Here is a 26,996-nt window from a genome sequence, read left to right as displayed (position 1 = left end):
TCACCACCCACCGTGCCCTGCACAAACACATACCTGCCCTGAATATCCCCCCAGGTATTAACATGTCTGTATGCAACTCTACGGTGTATTAAAATAGCAACCCCTCTGGAACCCCTCACAAATCCGAAGTGAAAGACCTGTGTAAATCCAAAGCGCTGGAAACATAATGCCTAGTCCCCATGAGGTGGGTCTCCTGCAACAACAGTACATCTACGTGAGCGCGCTTGGCCGACTTCAGGATGGCCCTCATTTGATCTTGTCGAGTGCCCCTCTAACATTCCAGCTAAGGACTCATAAGACCAGAGGCCTCCCAAGTGTTAACCGACATTCCTATGCCAGGCAGGTTCTATACAGTACAATGGCAGCATCAATAATCTTGCGCATAACACATCAGAGTCCAGAACCCCTGATAGACAGTGCATCAACCCCACAAACACCCCCCCAAAACTCACCCCAGCAACACCCCCCCACCCTGTACCTCCAAAACAGTGAAGTACCTGTTGCGGCAGGCAGAGCAGACTGACCCCAACAGGATGTCCCACCCCTCACCCGCCAAAGGATCCCCAAAACACAGCCCATTATCTATTGGCCTCCTCTCCTTCTGTGGAGCCCCACGGAGAGACCGGCCAGTACACATGCTTCTCCAGTCTATACAGATCGTTCAGGTTTGGAAAGGTACATGATCATCCGGGTTCAGTCTGCCGATACACGAGACAAAGAAACGGACCCCTCCCAAGCCATCGCACCCGCAGACTGTGAGGGACACCTAGACTTTGAGTGCCTTCTCCCTCTCCACCTGGGCCTGTGCTGATTTTGGGCAGGCCCACCCGAAGAGGAGTCGGATTCCCTTACCGGGGAAGAGTGAGGACGCAGCCGCACACTTTCATCCATCCAGTGGAATACCTCCTCTTGTGTATCAAAGAAGTGGGTGCGGGACCGATACACCACCCGCAGCCTGGCCAGATAAAGCAACGTGTAGGGGAGCTTAAATTCACAGAGGTGGGCCTTAGCGGCTAGGACTGTTGCCGCTGCTGTACTAGCTTAGTGTAGTCCGGAAAGATTAAGATGCATGAGTTGTCGAACAGTAGTGGTTCCCTAGCCCAGGCCTGTTTCAGGATTGTGTCCCTGTCGTGATAATTAAGGAGCTTGGCGATGATAGGCCTCAGTCGGGTCCCCGGGGGGGGGGCTTCTGCATCAGGGCCCTATGAGCACGCTCCACCACAAAGCAAGCCGACAATTCTCTAGGGGGGAGTCAGCCCCCAAGCCAGTCTGTAAGAAATCGCTCCATGTTCCCCTTTTCGCAATCTTCCAGGAAACGAGCAAAACGCAGATTATTGCGTTGCGCACTCCCCTCCGCGTCCTCCACTCTAGATGCCAGTCCCCATTGTGTAGTCTCTAGGGACGATACTTTCTGTTGCAGCGTCGCGACCACCAATGTTTCAGGGTGAGCCCCGCTCAGCACATCTCGGCCGCGGCCCGCATCGCCGCCCACACGAGACATGCCTCCTCTGTCGCCGCCGTGGCGGCCAGGCAATGCAGCAAGCAGCTACGCGACACCGCAGCTCAGGATGGGGCTGCATCACAGGCAGGCCGCATATGTCAGCCGCCGCACCTCCGCCGGTAAACCGTCTGCAGCGCCCACAACCGGCTCCGAGGGCAGCCCTCAGCAATCGGCGGTGGCGAGACAGACCAGGGACCATACAGAGAGGCAGGATAAATTGAGGATTATGGTGAGGCTGGACGGAGCGCGCTCAGCTCATGTCCGCCATGCTGGCCCACCAAGCCACACCCCCCATGGCGATGTTTTTTGCGGCTGCTATCGTAGGTTAACTGGTGCTGTGAGCTGTTAACACCAGCTTGTGAATGGGGAGGTACATTTATAACAATTTTGGCTGCGATAAAGTGGTGTTAATTCGGCGATAGCTTCTTGTGAATATGCCCCTAATTGTTGGGTCTCACATTTTTTAAGTGTCTTATGCAAGCGCTCCCACGTACTGTGGTAGTTGAATAGTATGTGTGTCTAGTTTTGATTACACTTCATAACTCTTTCTCCTGATAGTGCGCGCAGATCACCCAATTCGGTTTACCATACTCACCTGGGCCCATGAATCAGTGATTTATAAATTTAATTTAGGACCTATACCATTGACTTACCAATCCTTGTCACCTGTACCTAAAGTCCTATTGGATGAGGGAGTTAGAAAGAGAATAGGTAACATTAACATTTGTACTCATATAATAACCACAAACTCGGGAAATGTTTAAACTGTGTTTCTAAAATTCTTTAAATGTCTTAATCCAAGCATTAAGCAATAGAACATTCTCAATCAGGAAAATATCGATTAGAATAAAAATATGTATAGATTTTATGAGACAGTCTCTACGTATTTGTCATTTAGGGTAGGGAAAGAGAAGGAATCAGAGCAAGGACATACGACAATATGCAAAACCTTTATCATTTAACATTAGGGTGGGAAGAGAGAAGGAGTCTGAACAATGACATACCCACATAGAATATTTACCTAGAAGGGTGTGAAGAACTAACCCTGGCCACGGGTCAGTATAAAGGACAGAACCCCGAAATTGCAGGCACCATAAAGGCAGGCAGGTGCAGATCAGAATCAGGACGGGTAAAGCCAAATTGGATCAGGACAGGACCACCACAGGCTAAGACCGGCACCCGCAGTTAAAGTTGCAACGCCTGCGTTACTCCCTCTCTGCAGCTAACAGCCAGAACCTGGTAAGAATTATCAATTTCTCCGACAAAGTGTTTCGCCAGCACTTCAGCTTGCAAACCCCGATATGGGTTTCGAACCTTCTGACAGAGTGCTCCGCCAGCACCTCTGCTCCCGATTACCTATTTAGTGCGTTGAGTCAGTGACAGGTCAGCTATTCGAACAAGTCGGACAAATTAGCTAACTAAGCCTACCCTAGTTATACTATTTTCCAGGTCAGTGTACCACCCCCCAATGTTGCAAGTGTAAGGATCCCTAATTTTAATTGGACAAGAAGAGAGGAGAGGTCATCACACCATACCAAAAATGAAACTTTTCTTGATGATATTAAAATTAACGTTCCCGCCCATAACTTTATTTTCCCATGCACTTTTAGTCCACCCGGCAATGAATGTATCAATCAGTAGAAATAGCGTTCAGTATTGTACAGTCCAGCTTCCTCTCCTGGGGTTGAAAGTTCACGCTCCCAGGCACATCTTCTCGCAAGTTTTGGACTTGGCTTCCATTCAATGCTAGTGACTCTTGAGCTTTTGGAGTCTTGTATGCATATTCAAAATGGGTGCAGTGGGGTTTCATCAGGCCGAAATGTTACATGTAAAAAATAAAAGATAAACAGTTTTACAACAAAGAATAAATTAATGTTCTGTATACCACTTATCACTACTCTATTCCCATTATTTTATATTTAACTCTATTGCGTTAGTGTTAAGCAGAACAAACAGCTTAGCAAAAGCAGCAGTGCAAGATTCATGCATGCAGTAACACAGAGCAGCTATCTTAGTTTTATTGCGCAGAAGCAAAAGTTTCCCTCCAAGCCAAGAAAGACGTCATGTCACATGAGTATGGCAGGCGCATGCACGGTAGGAAATCCAGCGTAGCAGCGGCCATATTATTGCAAGCGGTTTATCATTAGTAAAAGCACATATGCAAGCTTCCCTCAGGTGTCGTGTAATGCGATATTAATAATACAAACATGTTGATTAGTACATTAACGTTATGTCGAGAGGACTGATTAAAAGCAAGTCGCATTACGTGCGAATCCTTGCTCCATCAATCCCCTCTTTGATGATATTTTATATCATCACTAATTAATTAAACAGATGCCAACTTTTTTCACATTTCACCCAACTCAATCTCTTCAAACTTTCCATTTTGTTTCTTTTCATTATTTGTGTGAAAGTTTTTCACTTTCTTGTATATATTTCCATTCAACTCTTCTAATTCAAGTTAATCAATATTTCTCTTTTTCCCTCTCTTATTTACTGTATATACCTTTTTTGTGCTTTCGACACTTGTAACAAATTATTATCCCTAAAATCAGTAAGCCTATTCCCACCATTGGCATCAGTATTCTACCTACAAAACTTTATCCTACATTAGAAAGCCAACTACCTATAGAGGAGAGACCATCAGTAAGTCTCTTCCATGCACTATCAACCTCCAGTGGTTTGAGCCCTTCTTCCAAATGTGTAATATTTCTTACATACCCTTTAATTTCAAGACTTTTGTTAGGTATGTAAGTGCAACAATGTTGCACTTTCAACATTCTACAGACTCCGCCCTGTTTTGCTAATAATATATCAAGAGCAAGTCGATTTTGTAAAACCATTCATCTGATCGCAACCAATTCGGTATTGACCATTAAGAACTCTCCAGCAGTATCAGTAGATAACCAATCCACTACTGTTGACAATTTGCAAATTCTTTGCATATTCAGAGCCACTCCCACTGTAGGTATCACCTACTATTTCTCCAAATCTAGCTCTTTTACTACGTATTAATCCATTAGTTTCTTCATTGTTTCCATTGAATTTGTTTACATGATATATCTTTGGGAATACTATTCCAAAATAACACTTCCATACCAATGATCTGGCAATTTGTAATAAGCTTTGTTTCCGCATATAAAATAAATTCCAGGAAACACAGGTTCAGTTCCATCTTTGAAACCCCAACCCCCAATTACTTTATTATTATGTTCACATTCACTGGAACCAATGAATATATTGTTATATTAACTTGTTCTCTCTCTATGGAGACAGAGTTTTCCCTTCTTCTCGAAATCCAGCAACATAGCAGCATGAGTCTTGCCATTTGGGGTGAACCCTATATTTTCGGCCCATTTAGGTATTTTATGATTCTTATAATTTGCCTTTCTTTGGAAAATCTCTCTCCTTTTCACCACCATATTCAAAAATATTTTCCCTTTTCCACGTAATAAACATGTTAAATTATTCTTGTGTGCTTCAGCTATATCTATTGTACCTATTGTTAGAAAATATTCACCCATATAACGTGTTACATCACTCTTAGTATGTACAGGATTCAGGTTACTACGTATTGGGAGTTCAGAAAATATCGCATCTGAATTTGAATAGTAATATTGCAAAGGTCTTTTCTTATAGAATAAACTAGCTAAAATACTACATGAAATATCATATGTTAGTGGTAAATGGTGGTAAGTAACACCTTCGGCTACCAAAGTAGGTAACTTCATGCAAACATAGCAATCTTCCATTTCCAGAGCTTCTACATAGTGTACTAATAGGTTTGCAAATACATTTAAGTGAGTTCTATTTTTAATTCCAGTATAATGTAGTCCTTCCTCATCTGATGCTTCTAAATCTACCTTCTGTTGTTTAATGCTAAGTGCTTTTTCTTGTGTATCCATTCTTCTAGGTGTATCTATCATTTGTAGCTCATTATTATCATTCTTCATGTCTCTACTCATTATGTAGGGAATAGCTATTGTCAGTCCTATCCATACTATGAGTACTATCGCTGTACTACATGTGCATATTCTACAGCATGTTTTTGAACAGTTTCTTTCTCGGTCTTCCATTAACAGTACGATCAGCCATTTCTGACCAAGGAGACTTAACCCCTCTTTGTAGCCTTTACACAGTCTTTTAACCTGTGAAATTTTTCAAGTGGGTCTCACTTCTCCGTCAGTCTGATCAGCAATCAATTTGTCATCACTTTCAACACTTACTTCTAAGTTTTTGAAATCTTCAAGAATGATGTAAGTCCATTCAGGGCCTCTGAATTTATTATTCAGCCTTTTCAACTGTGGAATTCTCCTTCTTGGTTGTATTACAGACTGTTCACTTTGACTTGTTATTTCATTTACTAGTTCTGGTTTTTCATTTATTGTCTTTAGACAAAATCTCAGTCTTTTGACAAACCTAGGCTACTTGTCCCCTTTTCTGAGTCTTTTAGCTGGCACTGTGCTCTGGCCTTCTCCCAATGCTCTTTTATTTTCATTCAGTTGTGGCACATCTATTTCAATGCTGTCTTCTGTATCCCTCTCTATCTGACTAGATCCAGGTCTTATTTCCGTTTCTTCTGCCTGGTTACTAATCTGGCCTTGTTCAGGTATCTTCTGAATTTGACTTTGATTTGGATTTGTTTTGCCTTCTTCTTCCTGAACACTTTTTTCTACTTCTATCTGATCCTGCTCAAGCTCTTCGAACCCTTGATTTTCTTCTGCTCCAGCTTCCGCCCTATTTCCCTCCTCAGACTCTGGAGCTGTGACAGGTATTTGGAATGTCTGAGTATATCGATTTTCCCTTATCTGATCCTCCTCAAGATTACCATTGGCTTGAATTTCTGTAAACTGAGTACGTTCTTCTAGACCTATCTCATCCTCACTATCACTCTGACTGTCTAGATAGGTTTGACTTCTGGTTCTCACGTATTGTGCAGGTATCTCAACTACTGGAATCCAATCATCTTGACTGGTGCTTGGTTGTTCCTCTTCAGCTACTTCAGGATCGATATCTTGAGACCCCTCAGCTGCACATCCTTCAGCTTCAGTTTCATCAGGTTCAGTCACTCCTTTTGTATGACTGGCATGGATTCAGTGTGGAACTCCTTTGCACTTTACAGCTGTGGTGGTAACCAAAATCACTTGACGTGGTTTTCCCCACCTCGGTGCAAGGCAAGATTTTCGAGTATGTTTCTTTAGCACTACCCAGTCACCTGGGTTCAGGTCATGTGGTGGAGTTGATTGTCTGGCGACAGCGTCTTCCCCAACCTGGTGAGAGATAGAACGCACTTGGTCAGCCGGTTCTTTGCAGTACTCCAGTACTAAATCATCAGATATATTTATCAACTTGTGTCCTGGCACCCATGCTTGCCTCATTGCTCTTCCCATTAGTATTTCATGAGGACTCAAGCCTGTGTTCAGGTCTGGAATATTTCTGTGTCCCATCAGAACAAGAGGTAAAGCATCTGGCCACTCCAATCGGGTAGACTCATACATCTTTCCCAATCTTGACTTGATTGTGCCATTTAGTTGTTCTACCACTCCAGAAGCCTCTGGGCGGTATGCACAGTGCAGCTTTTGTTTAACATTGAATGCTTCACAGATTAGGCCAATTATTTCATTATTAAAATGGCAGCCTCAGTCTGATTCAATCGTTACTGGAAAACCGAAACGTGGTATGAGTTCTCTGAGTAGGAGTTTGGCTACAGTGATGCTATCATTCCTTCGTGTGGGGTAAGCTTCCACCCATTTTGAAAATAGGCAGACAATGACGAGAATGCATTTTAGTCCTTGACAAGGAGGGTAACTGAATGAAATCAATCTGCAATCGTATGAAGGGACCCTCTGCCTTCCCAATCTTTCCTGGTAACACTACAGTTTTCTTTCCAGGATTCATTTGTTGACAAATTAAACATCTATGGCAAAGTGCTACTGTTATGTTACTGAATTTTGCATTGAACCATGACTGTCTGAACCGATGTATCATGGCATCTCTTCCCAAATGAGAATCTCCGTGGAACATCTGAGCCATAGGAGCAAGGAAACAGTCTGGTAACACAGGCCTACCATCAAGGTAAACAATGAAACCATCTTCAACCCTTCTCTGACAATCTATCTTTCTCCACTCTTCCTTTTCTTTTGATTATGCTTCAGTTTGCAAGTCGCTCACTTCTTCCCACGTTCTCACATCTTCAAGCAACATAAGTTGGCAGCTGTTTCTGCCTACTTCAATTTCCTTGTTTACAGCCATTCTAAATTTGGCACAATGTTGGGCTAACTGGTCAGCATATCGGTTACCAGCTGTCACTTTGTCATTTCCAGATTTGTGAGCAGCACACTTGACCACAGCCACTTCTTTTGGCAATTGGATTGCTTCAAGCAAATCTTTTACATAATGACCGTTTTTAATATGAGTACCTGAAGAAGTCAGAAACTCCCTTTGCATCCATAATTGTCCATGGTCGTGCACAACCCCGTAACCATACTGGCTATCAGTGTATATGGTTACTTTCCAATTTTTCCCGAATGTGCAGGCTTTTGTCAATGCAATCAATTCAGCTACTTGTGCAGACTTGATTCCAGGTAAATAGAATGCTTTAATTGGACCCCCCAACGTGCACACTGCATAGGCAGCACTCAAACTTCCTTCCTCATGTCTCATACATGAGCCACCTACAAATGGCTCATATTCGGAATCAATTAATGGCTCTTCTCTTATGTCTGGACATGGTTTTGTACTGTATTCAGTCAAGTCGATACAATCATGATCGACTTCTCCCTTCACTTCTGCAAAGTGTGAATTAGTTAGCAGTGTTGCTGGGTTCAGAATATTATACCTAGCAAGGTTACATTTCCTGCACCTACAAGGATTCGCCTATACTTAGTCAGCCGACTAGGAGTGAGATACTGGGTCTTGGTCCTCGTTATCAAAATCACAACTGCATGTGGAACATACACTCTCACTGAATGTCCCATAATAATGGACACACTTTGCTCAAGGCTCATGCAGGTTGCAGCTACTGCTTTCAGACATCCAGGCAATGCAGATGCCACTGGATCTAGTGTGGAAGAGAAATATGCCACACGACGTCTCATCAGACCATGAGTCTGGGTCAGAACTGAAAGTGCACAATTATCTCGTGTGTCACAGAATAGTGCAAAATCATTTGAATAGTCAGGCATCCCTAATGCTGGAGCTGTACACAGACATTCTCATAATTTCAAGAAATAGTCATGCTTTCATCCTCACATTCTACTGGGTCTTTTGCTCTTTTCTTTGTCATCTGTATCAACAGTTTTGCTAGGACTGCAAATCCCACAATCCATTGCCTGCCGTAAGCTACTACTCCAAGAAACATTCTGATCTCTTTCTGAGTTTGTGGTAAATTCATGTTTTTATTATTCTGATTCTTTCTGAGGTAACTCTTCTGACACCTCTTTTTATCTGGTGCCCCAGATATTTCACTGATGTGGTGCAAAACTGTTATTTCTCAGGTGATACTTTATGTCCTCCTTCACCTAAATGATTTAGTAAAGCAATGGTATCAACAACATAGTCATTTCGAGTTTTAGATGCCACCAATAGGTCGTCTATATACTGAACCAGGACTGACTGCCCAGGCAGCACCAAAGACTCAAGGCACTTTTTCAAAATCTGATTAAAAATCGATGGACTCTCTGTAAACCCCTGAGGAACGCAGTTCCAGATGTACACATGACGGTCGAATTCAAAAGAAAAAAGAAATGTGCTATCTGGGTGCAATGGAATCGAGAAAAATGCGTGACACAAATCTATCACGGTAAACCATCTAGCCTCCCACGGTATCTGATACAGAATTACTGCAGGATTTGGCACAACTGGACAGCATGGGACAACAATCGTATTAATTTTGCGGAGGTCTTGTACGACCCTATACTTGCCACTCGGTTTCTGTATTCCAATTATGGGTGAATTACATGGACTGCTCATTATTTCTTGTAAAATGCCTGCTTCAACCAAACGCTTTATTTCTGCTGCAACACCTGCTTTTATCTCCGGGCTCATTTTGTAATGTCGAATATTTGGGTCAACTGCACCTTCTTTTACTTTTACTTTTATTGGATCGACATTTGCCATTAATCCTACATCTTTCCCGGTAAAATCCCATACATTAGGATTTACAGTCTGTCGTAATTCTTCTGGTAAGTCTTCTATAGTTAACTTTTTATTTTCAGTTTCCTGTTTTGCTAACATTAATTTATAAACTCCGTCTTCATCTGGGGTTTTAATTTCAACACCACTTGGGGTGCAGAAGATGGTGCAATTCATTTTGCACAATAAGTCTCTGCCTAGTAGATTTACTGGACTTGAATCACATACAACAAATCTGTGCATTTCTTTAAAATTGCCTATTCTAATTTCCATTGGTTCTGTAACTGGGGTACTAAGTTGTTTATTAGAAACGCCCACTACTTGGATCGCTTCTCCCGAGAGGGGTAGGTTTGGAACATCTGCTGTTCTCACAGTAGAACGGGTAGCACCAGTGTCCAATAGAAAGGTGACATCATTTCCTTCAACCTTTCCTTCAATGTATGGACCTGATTGATCTACTGGCAAGGAGGCGCCAAGAACGTACTCCTCGTCCTCCCCTCTCAGGCACCGTCAGTATGAGTCCTCACTGAAAAATGTATCACTCAAAAGAAACTGTGATGTTGCGGTGTCTCTCCTTTCACTTCCCTCCCAATTTGTGGTATCCACACTCTGATGTGCTTTGCTCCCAAAATTTGGCATAGGTGCAAGGGGTAACTGGTTTTGTATAACCTGCTGCTGTTGCTTCCGTGGCACCTCATTCTGCATCTGTGGATTCAAATCATTATTTGGCATATTACCATTTTATACAGCCTTGCACTCGTTCTCCCAGTGCCCCAACTTGCCGCACCTGTGACAAGGGAACTTCTTTTTTGCTTCCTCTCTATTGAATTTTCCCCTTGGCTTACCCCCATTACCATCACCCTCATTCTGGTTATTGTTTACTTGGCTCAGTTGAAGCTCTTGTTGCTCTGCTAATTTCACTTGTGCCCACATTACTTTTTCCTTTAACTCTTTTCGTTTAATGTCGAGTTCATCTTCACAATATTTTGCATATTTAAGGATTTCATCAATCGGCTTGGCCTGCCAGAAAATGTTATGGTCCTTAATCGATTGCGAAAATTCTGGCCTTAATCCTGAAACAAACAGATAGATGAAATGTGTCATGTCCTTCATATCAATATTGTCTAGACCACTATACTGTTTAAATACTTGTAACAGGCGTTCATAATATGCATGCACAGATTCATCTTTATTCTGAGTGGTTCTATCTATCCTAGTCCAATCTGTCTCTTTTGCAGGCACCTTCCCTTTGAGGTAGAGTATTACATGGTTGTACTTCTTCATAACTTCATCAGAAGGTGCCCCTGTCTTTGGGTCTCTAGGGTACTCATCACTCGGCCAATCAATAGCAATCTTACATTCTATCCACAAATCCGCAGGAACAACAATGTCAAATAATCCATCTAAATCTTTCAAAAGACATTTCGAAACCTTCACAAATCTCTCGACTTGTCTGTACCACTCTACAGGTTTTTCGCAAAGTTTTGGGAAATCATTTGTGAATGACAAAATATCCTGTCAGGGCCATGGGACATGTACATAACCTCCACCTGGTACCTCTCTCAAGGGACATAACCTTTCCACCTTTTCGGTCTCTTTTAATACATATTCAGAAGGAGTTTGTTTTGATCGAGCCTCTTCCTTTTTCTTTGCCCATCTAGTTTTCCATTTTTCTAGGTCACCACATTTCTGCAATAATGACATCAGCTCCTTGATTTGTACTTTTCTACCTGAAACATTCATATTTTCCAAGTCTTTGTCAGAAAATTCAGCTCAATATGGTTTCTGTAACACTTTAGATTTGCCACTGTCAATTCCCATGTTAGCTGCCATGTCCATTAACTTTTCATGAAACACTCTTGTATTTCTAGTAATACTTTTGCATATGAATAATAATTCATCTTCACTGAATGTATTTAATCTGTGCATTCCTACATTTCCAGACATCATTTCTTCTAATTCGACTCTTAATTTAAATATATCCAATACCTTTGGCTGTGACTTTGGCTTCTCTATTTCTCGCGTCCATCTCACTATTTCTTCTGGGGTTACTACTGTGGCATTTCTTGTACCTGAGGATATCTCCATTTGTACTTCTCTCGAATTTAACGGAGTGGTTTTTGTGACCGAGTCACTCACTGGTTCTCTTATTGGCGAATCCATCAGGGAAATTACTGACTCACATTCACTTGCTTGTTCATCAACTATGAAGGGTTCTTTTCTTGGCTGAACTACAGGTGTAGTCAGAACGGTAAATTTTGGAATAGCTTGCTTATCTCCATACAAAGGTACAACTGGGCCAATAGTTTCTGGAATTGTTAGGGCTTCAGGACTTGTATTTAATTGGGAAATTTTCTGAATCAACTCACTTCTTTGTTTATTTAATGCTTCTCTTTCCCTGTCTTGTAATACTTTTTCTAACGAAGTCTCATGTACTACTTGCGGAATCAGAGTTGGTTTCAGAAACGGAGCATTTGTATTAACTGTGCTTGGTTCCTCATTATAAGGTGGTGGATTTTTCATCAATAAATCCTCCAAATAATCATCATCTGACTCACCACTCGTCATTAAATGTTTTGTTTTCTCATTCTTTTTACTTCCAATGGGCTCCTCTAAAGTTAATACAGGATACAATCCTTCCACTAACATAGAATGTCTCCATTGTTTCATTATTTATCTCTTGTATCTTTTGGAGATTGGGGATAAAACCTACTCCAATTACCATTACTTCTGGGTCTATCTCGCTCAAAAGCCTCAGTTTCCCATTCCTCCAATGCCTCATACTGCGTTAATCTAGGTCTGGGATCTAATTCATTCATGCGAGTTCTCAATTTGAGCAAAACTCTGCCATTAAATGTACCATTTTCTGGAAATGCTAAAACACTATCATCTTTTGTGTACTTCATCCAATTTTCTAACCACACACAAGTGTGATAGCCCCTTTCTACCATCATGTATGATGCGGGCGTATTTGGTGGTGGAATAATAATCCCTTCTCTGGTTTTTATTACTTTATCTCTCTTGAAATAATTCTTAATTCTTTTAATGAATGACATCTTCCTCTTTCCTCCGTACCTGATAAAAGGTCTTCCTCTTATATGCTGTTCTTGTGCAAACCCTAAATATCTCCTATCAGGTCTATTTCCTACAAGCGTACCTATATGCCACATATATTTGAAACGCAAATCTTATGGATATTCTCAATTTGTTTACAGAATTACTTCCAATACCAGCGCGTCTTTTATTTTTCAGTGTACAATCAAAATTTAGAATTCAAATAAATCTAACTAATAGTTGCACAGCTTCTCTTGTGAGACTATTTCTCACGCTCCTGTACTCACCCCTTCTTTACAATTATTACCTCAGCTACACGCCCGCAGTCTTAGCCAATACCAGCGCGGCCCTGAGTGATGTCAGCGCAGCTCCGCGCTCCGCGCTACGTTCATTTCCTCACTCATTCATCTTTATGTCCCCCCCGTAACCTGCGCTCTGCTCATCTGGCTCTGCTCAAAGTCCCCAGAGTCAAGCGCAAGAAATGGGGAGGCTTAAGATTCTCGTTCCTAGCTCCTTCTTTTTGGAACGCCCTCCCCTTGGACACAAGGTTGGCCTCGCCCTACACTCACTTCAGATCCCTCCTTAAGACTCACCTATTTCGTTTAGCCTATAATTAGAATTGAAAATTCTTCCCCTCCCTCCGATCCCCCCATTCCTTACTGTTCTCACCCTGTTCTTGCCTTTTTCTCCCCTACACTGCCTATGTAGCGACCTACTGTCCTCTTGCTTTCAGCGTTTGAAAAACGAGAGAGGAACCCCTTGGAACTTTCAAGGGAAGTGAGGTTATCCAACCAGTGAAAAAGAGATAATTCCCTTGAAGATGATTACAACACAAGCTAAAGCTTAGCCTCAAAGAACATTCTCTCTGTAAGAATTCATATAGGCACAGAAGTGAAAGGATTAACAAATTTATTAAGCTCAAAATATAATTAAAAACAATTCATTAACACATTTTATACAGATTATGGTGTCTAAAAAAATGTTTGGGAACAACAATAACACTTGTATTGTGACCTGCACAAAACAAAAGACAGACAAAGGTTTGTAAAACACACAAATGGTAAAATACAAATTGTACATTAAAAGAAATCCCAGTTGTATACACCACTGTTTTATCACTAGAGATTGTTAGATATAAACGTTTAATGGTGTAGGTTTTAATTGTACTATACAAATGCGTCGACGCGTTTCGGTGGTTTCGTGTGATTGCAGTCCACCTTTATCAAGACATTCTTTGGTTGTCTGTCGTATTTGAGGGGTCTGTACAATTTCCCTATTGATAAAGTCCTTGAGAGTCTTATTAATCTCTGTGGTACGACGTATTTGTGAAAGTTGTTAAAATTCAAACGGTTCTTTTTAGAAAAATTATGATGACAATCCTCCTGTGGGAGTCATTTATCGCACATCTCTTTGGGGATGTATTGGAGGACCAGAAATGGAATTTCTAGTGGCGATCCTCTACTGTGGGTTGCTCATCGTGATTCTTTGTTGATATGAATATCTTGCAGTGCGCTTGGATATAGAACTTTAAAAGAATTGTCGTTTTCCTGAATAACGAGGACTCTGTGTTCCAGCTCAGTGGAGCTATTGTGTTTAAAATCAGATAGTTTCAGATGGACGCCGCTGCTATCGGGACCAGGTTGCATCCGAAAGCCGAGTGCTCCCGCTGATAGAAGGGATTCCTCTTGCTTTCAGCGCCAAGAAACTGTACAGTGTACGCTGCGCTTTATAAATGCTTTTTCACTTCACTTCACTTCACTTCACTCCCTCCTTTGCAAAGTAATACGAAACTTAATTTCTTTTACTTTTAATGCAGATTTTATTATTCAACGTAAAAACATTTGCCACTGTACCTGAGTGACTATTTTAAAGGAAAGATATATTTAACTCACTACGAGTAAATCCCTTCCGCTTACTCTTCATATACTATGAGTAGATCCCTTACGTCTACCCTTCACGCAAGCATTAGAGAACCTGCTACTACTTCAGACATATCCCTTCTGGGATGTACTAAGGCCAAAGTTTCACCAGCAAACCCCTTTGCTATCAATCAAGCTCAGAAGAAACTGCTACTACTTCCGTGTGACCCTTTCTAGGTGATATCACACAAAAAGTTTTGCTAGCGAACTCTTTGCTATCATTTTATTCACACTTTTATACAGAAAATCCCTAAATAGTGCTTCTGGTTTTACCTTACCATGCACTTATTTCCTCTAGGTAAGTGACCTCACTGCAGTGTGGCTTCCATTTACCACCCGCTATTCTGCCCCTGAGGATTCCAGACAAAACATATCACAGTTACGAACAATTTTGGTTAATACATAAATCAATACAATCAATAACACAATTTCAAATATGCAATAATATTTTTCATTAACCAGCTAACTATAACTACCTACCTATTTTAACTAAACACTAACCTTACCTCTGCTACCAAAAGAAATACTGATAGTGCGCACAGGTCACCCGACTCGGTTTACCATACTCACCTGGGCCCATAAAACAAACATAAACTTGTAATGTGAGTCTAACCAGGTAACCTGTGTACTTTCCTCTAATCAGTGATTTATAAATTTCATTTAGGACCTATACTATTGACTTACCAATCCTTGTCACCAGTACCTAAAGTCCTATTGGATCAGGGAGTTAGCAAGAGAATAGGTAACATCAACATTTGCACTCATATAATAACCACAAACTCAGGAAATGTTTAAACTCTTTATCTAAAATTCTTTAAATGTCTTAATCCAAGCATTAAGCAATAGAAAATTCTCAATCAGGAAAATAACGATTAGAATAAAAATATGTATAGATTTTATAAGACAGTCTCCACGCATTTATCATTTAGGGTAGGGAAAGAGAAGGAATCAGAGCAATGACATACGACAATATGCAAAACCTTTATCATTTAACATTAGCTTCCTCTCCTGGGGTTGAAAGTTCACGCTCCCAGGCACATCTTCTCGCAAGTTTTGGACTTGGCTTCCATTCAATGCCAGTGACTCTTGAGCTTTTGGAGTCTTGTGCGCATGTTCAAAATGGGTGCAGTGGGGTTTCATCAGGCCCGCAATGTTACATGTAAAAAATAAAAGATAAACAGTTTTAGAACAAAGAATAAATGAATGTTCTGTATACCACTTATCACTACTCTATTCCCATTGTTTTATATTTAACTATTGTGTTAGTGTTAAGCAGAACAAACGGCTTAGCAAAAGCAGCAGTGCAAGCTTCATGCATGCAGTAACACAGAGCAGCCATCTTAGTTTTAATGCCCAGAAGCAAAAGTTTCCCTCCAAGCCGAGAAAGACGTCATGTCACATGAGTATGACAGGCACATGCACAGTAGAAAATCCCACGTAGCAGCGGCCATATTATTGCAAGCGGTTTATCATTAGTAAAAGCACATATGGAAGCTTCCCTCATATGTCGCGTAATGCGATATTAATAATACAAACATGTTGATCAGTACATTCACGTTATGTCGAAAGGATTGATTACAAGCAAGTCGCATAACGTGCGAATCCTTGCTCCATCACTCCCACCACCACACACTCCCTGTCAATTTATCCCACTTTTGCAATTTCCTTTCCTTTTCATTCCTGGTATCTCCTTTTGCTGCAAACCTGTTTTTCACTTGCTCCTAGTATTTTCCTTTTCTGGCTTATTCGCTCTTTCTCTGATGATGAATAATAATAAGCCCAGTCTACAAAGAAGATTGCGGGCGCCCACCACTGCCATCACTGCCAAACGAAGCACTGCAGTGGTTACCCTTGGTCTAAGATGTGAGGAAGGCAGGAGCAGGAACAGAAAGTAAACAGGGCTTTAGTATTCATGTTTACTCTCTGCGGGCTCTACAACTTCCACTACCTCTAGTACATAGGTGGCAATTGAGAATTCACGGTCAAAATAATGGGTCGTGGATGTGCCGTAATCAGGGGAAAAACACATGATGCCACTACGGTTACTACTGGCATTTCGTCGAATAACACTCCACATGCAAATAAAATAAAAATAAAAATATTTCAGAAAGTTAAGAGTAGCCTTCTTCAACTAGATTATGCATTTATTTTAAAGCTACCAAAATTGTTAAAAGGACCAACCCATTTATACAAAGAATATACACAGAATTGTTTATGATGCTATTTTTACAAAATAAGAATTGTTCAATTGCTGAATGTTCTTGCTTCTTGGAAACTGGAAAACAAAGAATGGATACTGCAATTTTGTGGATCTTTACTACATTTCATTAACATGAAGTGTGCGAGATCAATATTTGCATTATATTTTTCATGAGTAAATTTTGAGGTGTGGCATTAAGAAGGCTTTGGGCAATGGAAGAAAGCAGAGCTGTAGTTTCGATGCATTACATTATCCATACAATCTTCAAAGTACATTTGAACATATATTTTCAAAGTGAACATGCATTCCCATTTGACTTGATGATAATACACGAGATTAACGAGTGCTTAAGAAATATCGATTCTTTTCTGACAGATCAATCATTAACTCGCAGTGTCTCTCGAATTAGGCTAATGAGTTTATGCACACGGAAAGAATGTTTCTTTCTCATCTCATTTTAAAATTCTGAAAATTCCTAGTTTTCGAAAGAGGACCCACTTCATCCCTAAAAACATGCCTATTGATTTCTCTCGACAATGGTGCTGTGACGGGCACTGGCATACTTTAATGTATTTATTGCCAATATTTGCTGATATATTACACAAGCTAGGCATATGCACGTCGGCCGGATGATATGGCCATACTGCAGAATGGCTGTGTGAGTTTCACCGGAGCTAATCCTGCCGATTGTGAATTTTTCCACAACCATCAGAAATTGGCGACTTTTGTGTAAGCGAATATTCCCAAATTATGCCCGTTAGGCCCCCACATCAGACACTGGCCTTGTACTCCCAACACACGCATTATGTCTGCCCAGTCTCCGAAAAGTCGTAGTTTCCGACTCACAGTTCCATGGTGCCCTCCGGGAGTTCCTACTTTCATTCCCTGCTTTCTGCTTCGTTCCTACACATTCTTGCCCAAGGCTTCTACTCACACACTATTGATGATCCTTTACGTAAGACCCGCTTCACATCCCATCCCTCAGGTTTACTGCACCACTCTTTTTTTTGCCTCCCGTTACCTCACCCTGCTCCACTAATCCATCATAGATCTATATATACCCCCTCACTGTAGAGTTATTTTCTAACTACGTTCAAATTTATGTCTCATACATACATTGTAACTTACAAACTCCTAACAAATCATAGTGAGTTCTTTTGCAAATATTTTGGCTTATTTACAAGCCAAGTTGCATATTTACAAGCTCAGTTCAACGCAGGAACATCACTTTTCTTGAAGTTCCGGAGGCACACAGTGCAGACCCGTCTACGAGGCCATGGAAAGCCATCCTGCATGGCTTTTTATAGCCTTGTGGATATGGTACAAGGCGAAGCAGCACAAGTCACTTTATTGCTTCACACTGCCTTGGGGAGGTGTGCCATTGGGGGTTGCGGTTGGTGTTCCCACTCAACACCCATGGCTTTTGACACATTCCCAGATTTACAGCATAGCGTAAATCTAGGAATGCATCAAAACCCTGTGCCTCCCCAGGGTGGTGAAACAGTTGCTTTTGTGAAGGAAGGTGTTCCTTGTTGAACAAAAACAACTGATTTCAATGCAGAACCCTTGCGCCATGGTGCAAGGGTTCCTGTGTAGGTGCTAGGCAGCCATTTGTACGCCAGCACAGCGCAAAAGGACAGGAATGTGTAGTATCTCATAGATACTGTGAATTGCTGTCTTTTTGTTTTGATGCAGGCCAGCACAGCAAAGTGGTGTGCAGCGCTTCCCTGTGTCATATTGCTGTAATTGAGTCCCATGGTATTTTTCCAAAGCATCAAACTTTATTAACAGGTAAGAAAATAATCAATCACTGGTGTTTTCAACATATATGAATTAAATCGAAGCTTCCCCTTATCTTTACATTGAGACACGTATAAGAGAGAAATACCAAACATAAAACAAAATGCAAAAAAAAGTAAATGCGGTAGATAATTTACCAATAGTTTTTATGTGGTGTGAGCCAAAGAGGTAATATTATGAGGTGTAAACCAGGATAGTACACTAGAACCAACCAGAAGAAAATATACAATGCTAATTATTTATCGAAACATAGCCCAGTAGAAACAAATCTTTACTGCCAACAATTACATTGCTGTTGCAACGAGGAGAAATATTTTTATTTCCCCTAATTTTTTCCTCTTTCGATGTGTGCTACTTTCTGCAGCACGCAATGAAAGAGGAAAATGCCTGTAGTGATTGTTTTTGTGCAGGAAGGTGCCCCTTCCTGCACAAAAACAATCTCCCCACTACGCAGGCATCCTTGCACCATGGTGCAAGGGTGCCTGCGTCAGCGCATGGCTGCAGTTTGTGCGCCAGCGTAGGGGGAAGCACAGAGATGCAACATATTCTTGTAAATATGTCGCATCCCTGTGCTTCAGAGGTGCCAAAGGGCTTGTGGTGCCACGCTGCGGTCTTCCTTGTAGATCTCTCCCTTTGTGTCCGTTTTCTGCCAGGTGTTTGAAGAGTGTGATGGTATTGTTTTTATATGCATTGTGCATTTCTGATGCCACAAGCAAATAATCTATGTACTGAATTAGTGTAGATTGGTTCACATTACCAGGGTCTCTAAATTTCATTTTAAAATCTGGGTAAATATAGATGACACCATGTTAATGTTCTCTGCTGGAAGGCAGAAGAGAATAAAAAATATCTATCTTCGTGCAATAGCACTGAGAAGAAAGCCTGACACAATTCAATTGTGGTAAATCATTCTGTAGTATATGGACGTTGAAACAGTATGGTGTCTGGATTCGTAGCACAGGATAACAGGGTACTACAAGTTTGTTTATTTTGCATAAATCTTGAACTACTCTGTATTTTCCATTGGATTTCTGAAAACCCATAATTGTACAGTTACAGGGACTTCCAATCAATTCTCTCAGGATTCCTTTTTGTAACATGTCATTTATCACTGGCTGTATTACTGCTTTTGTTACTCGGTTCAAATGTTATGGTGGCGTTCTATGGTAGACAGCATTTGATTTTACCATAATACGGACTGGTCCTAAACCTTTAAGTAGTCCAATGTCCTTCCCTGTAAAGTCCCAAACTTTGGCATTTAATATCTCTTTAAGGTCTTCAGGTAATTCATCAACAGAGGAAATAACCCTGTTCCAGGTTGTTTCTGATTCATTTGAAACCCACCTCCTCATCATGTGTATGGAATGCTATACTATCCGGTGAAGAGTAAATTGTACAATGTACCTTTCACAGTAAATCTCTCACTAACAAGATTACAGGACTTGAATCACAAACAACAAATTGGTGCTTCTCTTCAAATGATCCAATGGTGTCTGACACCCTTTCAGAAACTAGATTCTTTATTTGCTTATTTGTTACTCCTACAACTTGGATTGTTTTCCCAAAGATAGGTAAGTCTGGGACTTCCACTGTCCTAACAGTGAACCGGGTAGCACCAGTATCAATGAGAAAAGATAAGTGGTGGCCCTACACAACTGCATCTACATATGGCACTCTCTGGCCTGCCACTAAGACTGCACCAAGCATGCAATCATCTTCCTCTCTCAGTCACCTTCACTGCGAATTCTGTGAACCAGAACCATCAGTTTTACATAACGGGAATTGTTGCAATGCATTCTGGTTTGGATTCTGAAATTGTGGCATAGCAATCTGAAAAGGATTAATATTCATTGTTGGCAATTTATTCAATTTAAATCTAGTGTTTCCCATCTGTGCAGGTGTAATAGGCATCACCGGGACCTGTTCCTGTGCTGACATCTGCATTCCCTGACCAGGCACATTTTGTATTTGCATACCTTGTGGCATTTGCATTTTTGCTCCAGAATTCTCATGATTATATTGACATTCCCTCTTCCAATGCCCGATTTAAAAAAGATGTGACCATCAGTAATCTTTTTCATGGCAGCAACATCTCATCCAGATCCTATAACCACAGAAACGCTTCTACCTCTTCCCTGTGACATAGGCATTCCTCCTTGACCTCCCTGAAAACCTTGGGTGTGGCATCTCAACACCCTGCATTCCTTGATTCCCCAGAAAGGAAGGATTCTGAAAACCTTTCTGAGACAGCTTTGGCTGAGCCATCATGAAGTTTTCCTTCATCCCTTTCTGTTTCTTGTACAGTTCATCACTACAGTATTTAGCATATCTCAGGATTCTGTAGAATAAATTATTTTGCCAGCAAATCATGCTTTGAGGTATATGCAAACTGATTTCTGGCTTCAACTCTAGCACAAACTGGAACACAAGAATCTGCATATCTTTTCCCTCAGGATACTAGCATCCACTATGCTGCTGGTATGCCTGCAACAATCACTCATAATATTCATGTACAGTCTCCTTCAGCTCTTGGGTAGTTCTTTTCATTTTGAGCCAATCCAGATTTTTCAGAGGCACTCTGCCATTCAAAAAGATAATGACAGCTTCACACTTCTCCATCACTATGGGAGACATTTGTCCCTGATACTCTCGCTGATTCCTCTCTAGGCCACTGCCCTGCAGTTTTACATTCAGCCCATAAAACGGCAGGAACTACAATGTGGAAAAATATATTTTGATCCGTCAACAGTACCTCTGAAAGTTTTATGAATCTTTCCACTTGTGCATACCACTGTACCAGCTTGTCCCTCAATTTTGGAAACTTGTTTGTAAATGTAGCCAAATCACAATGACTCCAAGGAACATGGACATATGTACCTCCAGCTATCTCTCTGATTTGATAAACTATGGCTTCTCCATAACTCCCTTCATCTTGCTTTCCTGCAATAGCGGATTCCCTCTTTTTCTGTTCATGTTTCTTGGCCCATTTGACTTCTACATTTTCAATCTCACCCCACTTGCGAATGCACTTGACCAATTCTACAATGTGCACTCGCAGTCCTGTAATCCTCATATTCTCAATTCATGGGTCATCTAATTGAACCCTCTAGCTTCTATGCAGATGCTAATTTTTTGTAAGTTCTTTCTTATACTTCTAGGCAAGTTCAGTTAATTTGTCATGAATCACAGCAGCCCCTGTAACTTCATTGTACAAGTAAATCATATTTTTCTTTGATACTTTTCTGAATGTTCGAACTCTAGGCACTCATTATTTCTTCCAATTCAATTTTCAGTATTGTGATATTTATTCACTTTTCTTTTTCAATCTCTGGTTTCTCAGGTGTCCCTGCATCCTCTGCTTTCCTGGATCTTGCTGTTTCCTCAAACCAAGCTGGTATATGTCCTTCCACAACTATTTCTTTCAATGATTTTGGAGTTGTGAGTACTATTCTTCCCCCTGCTATAAGGGCTTGCACCATTAAAGGTGGCTTTTAGGCAACTATCTGTGAGTTCTGGGAAGTTGGGACAAATCATGAAGTAGATACTCCTCTGGTAATTATTTGATTCTCTAGTCTAGTTTCTACAAATAGAGGAAAACTGGCTATCACCTGAATTATGGATGGAGTACTGATGACAGGTCCTGGGGCTACATTGGACACCATAAATGTAGAAGTCACTGTTAGAACAGCAGCTGGTCGTCAAGTTACTACTGGTGGGGCCATCTATAATATCTGCAAGGGATGTTCAATTTGAGCTAAACATGGTTGTATTGGAGCAGTTGGCACAACATAAACTTGTACTAGCGCCTGAAACACTCGGTTCTGCTTGGGCCATGTGTGGTGGGGGTCTTGAACTTAACATCTGTTCTAGTATTTCATCCCCATATCAGTATCTGACTCACCCTCTTTCTTCATTCTGGAGTTTTTGTCCTTTCCCTCTTAGCGGTCTCTGAAGTAAGGACTAGCTGTAATCTAGTCCTGTCTATGATAGCTTTCCTCCATCTGCCATGTTGTTCATCCCATTGGGTTATTGAGCAATTCTACGCTGTCCTACTAGTTCTCCTCTGATATTTTTCCTTCTCCTTTCCTTGGTCACTCTATCCGATGCATTAAATGGTTCATACTGAAGCAGTCTACGTGGTGGTTTAATTTTATGCAATTTTTCCTTCAAATAATCAAGAATTCTGATGTTAAATGTTCCATACCTGGAAAACTCAAAACACCCTTATTCTCAGTAATCTTTCTCCAATGCCAAAGCCAAGTACATGTATTTAACCCATGTACCGTAGCCATTATGTTTGCAGACGTACCCTCAAGAGGCACCTCTTCGCCTCTGCGTACAAGAATAGTAACATCTACTCTTACCACACTTTTAAGCTCTTTAAAGCATTTCATAATGACAATTTATATGTGAAGAAACACAATTTTCAAATGTTATAATTTTGTTTCAGTTTGTGTTGAATTTCGGCTAACCCAATTAAAAACCGTCTGATATTTCCACAGTCTTTTGATAACAAATCCAAAGTCACAATTCACTTTTAAAGCTCCAATCCCAGCCCAACACTGCTATGTCATCAACTAACCACAGAGCGAAAGCACACCATTCGACCAATACCAGCCTGAAACATTATACAGGGCCAGATATAGGTAATTCAGATTTACCGATTCTAAAATGCAGAATTTTACCGATTCTGTATTTTAGAATTGGTAAATGGGATGTAGCTATTCATTCGGTAAGTATTACCGAATTGGTAAGATTCGGTAAATACCGAATCAGTATTTACCGATTCGGTAATTCCTATTTATTCCTATGGGCCTGGAGGCCCATAGGAATGAATGGGAATTACCGAATCGGTAAATACTGATTCAGTAAAAGGGGGAACACATTGAAGGGTGGCAGGGTGTCACTTTGACACCCTGTTGCACCCCTGAATTGTGTATGGGTGCACATGTGGCACACATACATGCCCTAAGGGCATGTATGTATGCCACATGGCACTGTAATAATTTGCAAAAAATTGCTTCTTGTAGTTGGTGGTAAATAACAAATCCTAAAATGGGAAAAGCACTCATTTGAGCGCTCCCTACATTAAAGGTTCGGTAATTTACCGAATCGGTATTTAGGAATTCGGTAATTTACCGATTCTTTAAATTACCGATTCAGTACATTACCGAAACCTTAAATTAGGCCCCACCATCTGAAAAGCCTAATACCGGTTGGTAACGGCCGAAATCCGATAATTTCGGCCGGTACCGACCAGTATTAGGCTTCCTACATCTGGCCCACAATCTCACTCCTGGCATCGCTCACCCTCCCTCACATAGTTCTCCATGCTTTCACACTTATAATTTTCTCAACTCTTCAAACTTTTTTTGCCATTACTAAAGAAATAAAGCTTTGCATGCACACAAGAATTTCTTCAGCATTCGTTAGGGAATTCTCGACCCAAATTAATGCAGTTCCCCCATTTGCGCAATTAGGTTCAACTAACACTGATCAATATTAATCAATTACAACAGTGTAATAACCCTATGTTACCGGTGCAGGTTGTGGTACCTCACACACCACACCTCAAAATCTCTGCAAACAAGTTCCCAATTATTATTTTATCCCGGGATCTTTTGACCACATCGAGTTCAAATCTTTGAACACCTTTTTTAATTACTTATCAACTATTTTCCCTCACGCACTGATTCTAATCAACATTAATCAGAATCAGAGAAAATCACAGCCACAACACGTTTGCCCTATTAATACTCACACCTTCAAACTGAAACTACCTTCGAGTACTACTTTGTCTGATCTTCAAGTTCTGGATATTGGAGTCGGGAATTTTATAATTATTGTATGGGTACTGTTTTATAGCTCCACATAGGGTGTAAAACCTTTCCTCAGCTAAAATATTTGCCAGCATGGAAATGTTTCATACATTTTTTGCAACTAATGCTCCCTTAAACTTACTTAGGGAACTGGCAAGTTCTGCGCCTTTCTCGGCCAATGGATCTTTGGCCCCGTTTCTCGAATGGAGCATTACACATCATTAGACATCAATAATTACTTTTGATCTTCAGTCAATAAAGAGAGAGTTGGTGAAGTTTTAAGTTTTACAAGTTTCATTTTCTTATTTAGTAGATTGGTAAATATTTTTGTTCTTTTATTCAAATTAGTGGCAAATCAATTACAGAAATATTAAGAGATAAAATTGGTTAGAACAAACAAAAAATAAACAGCATGTTCCATTCATAGTATCATCCCAATTCTAAACAGAAGGGCCTATTCTATCCTAACAATACCCATAAATAGTTATTTTTGGAAAATACCAAGTAGATTTTGGAATTTATTCAATGAGCAAAAAGGAAGAACGAACTCCCCAGAAAAGTTTGTTCTTGAGAATCAGCCGAGTCCTCCTGACAATTGCAGTAACAAATAGTAAAGTAATAAAGAGAGAAAAGTAAGACATCACAGCAGTAGCTATGATGAGCATAAAAAGAAACTTTCCTCACAAAATGTGAGGAAACAAAGGAATCACCCTAAGCAGTAGATTATGGCAAGTTGGGCTGGCACAGTGAAGTGCCAAGAGGCATAACAAGGTGGGGATGCATGGAAAGAGTCTTGAGTCTCTCTAGCTAGGAATATGTACTATACAGAAAGCAGCAAAAAATGTTGCAAACAACAGATGAAAGTCATCATCCAATGATAAGCAGTCTCCTGATGGTCTGTCGTCTTTGTCCTCTGTTGTAACTTGGTACGCTCCCCTGCACCTTGTCCCCTCCTTCCCCACTGGATGGGTTCTCCCACCTTAGAATGTTGGAGTGAAGCTCGCCTTAGAATGTTGGTGAGCTCACTCTAGTGGTTGGTACAGAAGAATCTGGTTGAAATAAACTTCTTCTTCTCACCTCTATTTTTGTGCAGTTTCTTCTTCTCAACAATTTGGCGACGAACACCGTGCTGGGGACAGATGGATTCTTCCCCCTGTTATCTTTGTCAACTACGGAAGTCATGAAGATTGAATCATTATTGAAGGTGTGATTTCAGGAAAATTTCGGACGTCAGCGGCAAATTCCTTCTATTTTGCTTAAGGTTGTCATCAACTGTATGCGGCGTTCGAGGGAAAGCGATATACATTGAAGCGCTCCTGTCGTCTTTCCGGATGTAATCTGCCTCAAAAGACGCATCGTGCAGGCCCGGTTTCAGGAGAAGGAAGAGGAGCGTTGTTCTGACGGAGTTCCTTGGTTACGGGACGCCTCATTCAGCTCCGCCTGGTTGCTGAGAGTGTAATTGACGTCGAAGAACTGCTCCGCCCTTCACGCTCTCCGCTCGTCAGGTTCATCTGACGGACCGCTTTGCAGAACCACGTGATGAGGTAGATGTGAGGTCCGCCTTCCCGTCATTGTGTTGACCCCTGTGGTGCTGTCTCTGCCTGCGCAGATCGTGACATTAAGGCTCTGTGTGGAACGGACAGTTGCAAGGCACAGATGAGGTAGGAAGCTGTTTTATTATTTCTCCTCACTCGACTGCCGTGTGGTCGGACCAACCCGGACGTCGAGGGAAGTATTACTTGATGGTGGCTTCACTATATTATTTTTTTTCAACGAAGTTGAGGTCCGCTTCTAAATCTGAGGCAAGACTTCCTTTGGGAACGTTTCAAATTGATATCGTGGTTTGTGTGACTGGCTCTACCTACGAGTTTTTGCATGCTCCTTAGCATCTCGCTATTTCTATTGATTCACTCCCCACGTCAGTTAACTGTTACTTCGTGAGAGATTCTCAATTTGCTTTTCTGTCTTTTGGGATACTCACACAGAGATTGATGACAGGGTTTTGGGCTTGATTCTTAACCCTAAGAGTGTGCACCTAGTCTTCTTTTAGGTTTCCAGCGAACTGAACCTTCATTGTTCAAACTGTTTATTGGGCATTTTAAGGTTTCCACTGTTATCTAATATATTGTTTCAAGAAATTTCTCATCAGGAGCCATCAAGCGTTTTCTTCGCTGATTGGCACAGCTTTGAACCCTTCATTCATTTCAGAATTGCATTATCGTGTCTTTTTGTCAATTATTTTCAGCATCAGAAATTTGTTAATATACATAATTCTAATGAAACTGTGAATGCTGTCCCTGCTTCTCTCCTTGTCTTTTCTCCTCTTACTGTTCTCTTCTACCCTTTCCTCAGTCTCCTCTACCTTGTATTCTTCTTTTCTTGCTTTTCCCTTCTTTTCTCAAAATGACTGCTTTAAATATGTCCCAGCCACCGCCTTTTTTGGATGAGGCTGACGATCCCCTTATTTCATGGAAAAAATGGTTTCATTTGTTTGAGTCATACTTGATTGCCATTGGTGGAAATAGATTTTCATCTTTAAGAAAGCAACACATTCTACTTCATAATTTGGG

This window comes from Lissotriton helveticus, chromosome 4_1 (assembly GCF_964261635.1).
Source record: "Lissotriton helveticus chromosome 4_1, aLisHel1.1, whole genome shotgun sequence".
Taxonomy (NCBI): domain Eukaryota; kingdom Metazoa; phylum Chordata; class Amphibia; order Caudata; family Salamandridae; genus Lissotriton; species Lissotriton helveticus.
Note: the sequence above shows the minus strand (reverse complement) of the source record.